Below are 5,490 nucleotides of genomic sequence, written 5' to 3' on the forward strand. Positions count from 1 at the left end.
ATATATCAAACTCGTCGCATACTTCAGATAGTCTGTCTCGAGTTAATGTATTCACTGATGCTGCCAGGCAGTTGGAAGAGCAGACACACAGACTGAGGCTTTGACAGTCCCTTCCCTGTAATGAAACATACGTGAGATGAGGCAACCTTGGACGACTATGGTGCGATGCCGAAGCCGTGCGACCATTACGGTCTACCCATCGTTGACGTACTTCAAATGGCTCTGAGCACTATGGGACTTAACTTCTGAGGTCATCAGTCCCCTAGAACTTAGAACTACTTAAACCTAACTAACCTAAGGACATCACACACATCCATGCTCGAGGCAGGATTCGAACCTGGGACCGTAGCAGTCGGGCGGTTCGAGACTGAAGCGCCTAGAACCGATCGGCAACCGCGGCCGGGCCGGCCGGAGTGGCCGAGCGGTTCTAGGCGCTACAGTCTGCAACCGCTACGGTCGCAGGTTCGAATTCTGCCTCGGGCATGGATGTGTGCGATGTCCTTAGGTTAGTTAGGTTTAAATACTTCTAAGTTCTAGGGGACTGATGACCTCAGAAGTTAAGTCCCATAGTGCTCATAGCCACTTGAACCGCGGCCGGCCGTTGACGTAGCTAGCGCCTCAGAAATCCTCTTACATACACATTATGTTGCGGCGGTGCTCAGCCTAGTGGAAAAAAGGAATTTTTCGGCGTGTTCACGAAATTATGGAAAAAATAAGATAAATGAGTGAACTAGTATATCTTTACCTCTGATGCCCTAGTTAAAATGTATCGCTAGTTTCTGTCTTCATACCTGCAGAGAACATAGTTTTGTGAACCGAGATTAATCGCTTTGGGCCACTCTGTATCCTGGAAGTAGCACTGTGAAAGCTCTACGACAGTACTAGAAATACCTGTTCGGAACGCACAAGGCGATAACTCTGCATCCGCTAGCTTGTTCTATTTCGGTCGGTTAACCGCATCCTACGTCTCCCCTGAACAGCCACAAACTTGCTCTTCGCCCCCTACCGCTATACTACCCCCTACCGGAGATAACCGGACAGAGCGCACTAATCGGAAACTTCATCGTTGTTGTCAGTGAATCATATATTCTCTACAAAACATGTACTTCAGGTGTTGAGAGAAGGATGGAAGTCTGCCAAGATATCGCACCCGTCGAAGGAAGTCGTCCTGCTCAAGAGAGGCAGCTTACGTGCGAAAACCAAATATGCACTGAGAGGGACAAATCATGTCTCTGTATCATAGGCAAAAGTTGTGTTAAAAAATAAGGGAAATTTTGGTTTTTTGAAATCAAAATTATCTCCTTCAAAATAGTCCCCCTTTGACACTGTACACTTATGGCAGGGCTTTCTTCTATCACCGAAACACGGTCATTGGGATGCACTGGGTCTTTAATCTCATCTATGCTCATAATAAGACGGTTCTTTTTTTGGTTTGCTTTATTTTTGGGAACAGAAAAACGTGTCACGGGAGCCAGGTCTGACAAGCATTGAAGCTGGGGCATCGTAACACTGTTGTTTTCGGCCTAACATTTAGCAACAGCCCATTAAGTCTGAGCACGCACGTTATCGTGATGTAGAAATCTTGTTTCATGCAAACGGCGTTGAACTTGTAAATAGTAACCCTCACTGATCGTTCGACCCCACGTCAAGAACTCATGGTGTACTTATTATACCGTTAAAACCCAAGAACAAAGTTAGCAAAACCTTCACATCTGACAGCGCCTGTCGAGCTTTTTTCAGTGTCTGCGATCCAGAAAGCTTCCAATGGGACGACTGAGCCTTAGTTTCACGTCGTGCCCGTAAACCCATGTTTCATCACGTCTTGTGCCACGTTTTAGTTATTCTGCTTATTAACTTTGGATACCGACGCTTGAGCAACTTGCATTCTGTTCAAAATTCAACAATTTTCGAACAAATTTTGCCGTCACATATGACACATTAAATGGACACATCACATGGACATCGCCGATTGTAATTCGCTAATCGTTCATAACAAATTCTTTCACTTCTTCCACGATTTCATCGATGGACGATCTGTTGGGTCGTTCAACGTATTCACGGTCTCCTCATGAACGCTTACACCACTCGCAAGCCCTTGTTCTACTCATGGCAGACTCATCAGGAGGAATACTTAACTTTTTTTAAACTTTGCTGCAATGTATTCCGTTCTTGTGGCAAATTTAATAGAAATTACTTTTCTTTTAACAGAAAATAAGTAATCGTCAGCACTAGCAAAACAGCTGACTACAGACTAAAAATCCGATACGGCTAACACTACACTCATGTTTTTCGGATTATTTGCCAACACAACAACTGAAATTTGGGCGGATTGGACTAACACAACACGCGGAATTACGAAATTCCCTATACCTTTTCAACATACTTCGTACAGAAAAGTTTTTACTACCAACACAAGTCGTTGTAGTGCCTTTAAGTTAGGTTAGTGTTGTTTAACGTCCCGTCAACAACGAGGTCATTAGAGACGGAGCGCTAGCTCGGGTTAGGGAAGGATGGGGAAGGAAATCGGCCGTGCCCTTTGAAAGGAACCATCCCGGCATTTGCCTGAAACGATTTAGGGAAATCACGGAAAACCTAAATCAGGATGGCTGGAGACGGGATTGAACCGTCGTCCTCCCGAATGCGAGTCCAGTGTGCTAACCACTGCGCCACCTCGCTCGGTGGAGTGCCTTTAATGTTTGCATTGCCGCGCAGTACTGGGCTTCATATGTACTGTAAGGCAGTACTTTGTGGTGTCCGAGTGCGCCTCACATAACAACTCCAGGCTGCAGCCCGACGCTTGTTAGTACATCATCCACTAAAGTCCAAACCATGTCTCCCTTCTTGCAAAATCTGCGTTGCCTCGTAATGAGAACACTGCGACTGAATGCGTTCTCACCGTAAACTTGCTGCGTCATTTGAGACGTTCCTGTAGCGCCTTTGCCTAATTTGATTGATGTCTATCCCATTCTCCAACTGCGACATACTCAAGTTCCGACGTGAGCAGTCACAGCACCGTCATAACAACTACTGTAGTTTTGCTTACAGTGAATTTACTAAACTGTCGCTTGCGACGTGACACTGACGAAGTGCCATACCACGGCTTCCACATACGCACTCAAGCGCACCACACTACCGCCTCTAAGCGTACAGCTTCAAAACTTGTTAACAAAAACTACGTATACAATATTTCAGAGTGGTTATGAGAGAGAAAAAGAAACTTTTTTGTGACAAGGATGTCACTGATGTACCGTTTACCCTCCAAGGATCCACGAACACTTGACGTTAGTGATGTTCTGAAACATTATTCGAATTGCCGTGTGACGAATATCGTTGTGAAAATGTTGCTGAATATTAGTCCGTTTGGATTAATGCACGATTACAATGGGTTTCATGAAGGATGGTTGCAAGCAAAGATCTTCTGTAGGGGGGTCTAAATGTGTCTCTTCCCCCCCCCCCCCCCCCCACACACACACAAACAAGGAAATCTATAGCACTCAGACAAAATCTCTTAAACAATACTAATCACACAGCTGTCTGAATAACGTCGCTGAAAATCATTAGCGTCGAAACTACCACGGACCCGTAGCGAGACGAGCCACAAATAGAATGTTGCAGCCTTTTCTCAAGTATCGTGCGGTAAATCGTTTTCGACAGCAGCAGAGGTGTTACAGCTAGCTGCGTCTGAGCGACAGACCGCTGAAGACCTTATTTGGATTGGCCTCCTACGAGTAACCATACGCGACAACACCAATAACCCGTCGTGTACTTTTTGACAAGGAATAAGGAGTGGAAAGAAACATAAAAATGGTCAAGCAGTTTTAACGGTCTACGTCATTTAATACCGAAGATGTCATCACTTCGAAATTGATTGCTGTACAGTTCTTGTACATTGATGATCGTTTCGTTGCGTGCCAGAAAAAAAAACAGTGACTTCAGCGAGAAAGGTAGGCCACGTGTAAGTCAGTAATGATAACCGGGAACACGAAATTACCGGCTGTGTTTCGAAAAATACAATGTCTAAAGAAAGCTTACATGCTTCGTAAAACGTGTGCCCAGATAAGATAGCTTGCTGGCGGCGGGCTGAACGCCCGGTTTAACGGGGCACACGGTGCGGTGTCCAATTACGCTGCTGCCAACATACATATTCATGGCGTCTGCAGCTTGCAGACGAGCCGCTAAGCCGGTAAGTAAAGGCCAGGGGCGGAAAGAAATAGCCAGGGCGTTGTTCTGCAGTTCCGGCATGTGTTCAGCAGCACAGGGCGCGTCCGCTGCTATGGCGCTCGTGCCTCCATCACCTTGCGCAGCGTATTGCTGTTACCGCCCATGTTCCAATGATGGTAGAAGGCCTCTCGAAATGCTGTCACCGACATTATTAATGCTGCCGTATACACAAATTTAACACTAAATTCAATGAAATCTTAACGTTACAAGAGAAACGAAATAAGCACACCGAACAAAGAAATTAGCCCGCCTCCCGTCGAGAGGCATCATGATAATGCTGTAAAATGTCCAGTGTCTTAATATAGTCCACGCGTATCTTCAAGTATGCCATATCCAGTTGAAACTACTCGTTGAGATCCAGTGGCGGCTCATGTGCTACCATGTGGTGACTATAACCATTTGACTTACGAAGATCGCAATCATAATAAAACTGAATACATTAATTTTACTAACACAAATTCAACTTTTTACGACTATTTAAATTTTATAATTAATCGCTTAACACTGAAAGGAATTTGAAGAAAAAGACATTAGTAGCAAAAGGCACTGAAACCAAGCCAGCTAATTGTCAATCCGTACACTCGAGCACTATTATGACTCTCGTACACGAACCGCTGCTCGAAAGTCCCTAAAACTCTACGCGAAAATCTTTAGATGACTTTAGCGCTATTGGTGTGTTTACACGTCCCATCTAGCTGACCCTCTCACTGTTGCAGACGAGTTACTTCCATATCTCAGTGAATAATAAAGTTTCGAGTTTCTATCATATAACGTATCTATCTCTTTGCGTGCTATCATTTGCGTAAGGCCTCGTCTCGGTATCTTGAACCATTTCCGCCGGATATAAATATCACTAACTCTAGAACTCTAGAACGGAATTATATGTCGTTCTGTTTTCAATTTTAAATAAAATTTCGATACCTTATCAACATTTCATACAGAGCAATGTATGAAAGAAAATCAACCATACGCCTGGATAGCTCAGTTGGTAGAGCACTTGCCCGCGAAAAGCAATGGTCCCGAGTTCGAGTCTCGGTTCGGCACACAGTTTTAACCTGCCAGGAAGTTTCATATCAGCAATTATTATTTCATGTTATCAACTTTTTTTGTTATTTCTGAGGAATTTACAACAAAAAATACTGCTGTTGCTGATTAGAGTACTATTTGTGTACTTTACCAGATCGCTAAAAATATTGCGTGCGGAACGTATACGTATTTCATTTGGTTTCGGTATGTGTCCATATAGCTATTTCAATGCAGGAAAGACTA

The 5,490-nt window shown here is 44.3% G+C and overlaps 1 non-coding gene across 1 annotated transcript; it reads left to right on the forward strand.

The window, feature by feature from the left end:
- Nucleotides 1-5,191: 5,191 nt before the first annotated feature.
- Trnar-gcg lies at nucleotides 5,192-5,266 on the forward strand. Its single transcript has one exon. It is a non-coding gene; the product is annotated as a tRNA-Arg (tRNA).
- Nucleotides 5,267-5,490: the final 224 nt, after the last annotated feature.

Source organism: Schistocerca piceifrons, chromosome 1, assembly GCF_021461385.2.
Source record: "Schistocerca piceifrons isolate TAMUIC-IGC-003096 chromosome 1, iqSchPice1.1, whole genome shotgun sequence".
NCBI classification, from domain to species: Eukaryota; Metazoa; Arthropoda; class Insecta; order Orthoptera; family Acrididae; genus Schistocerca; species Schistocerca piceifrons.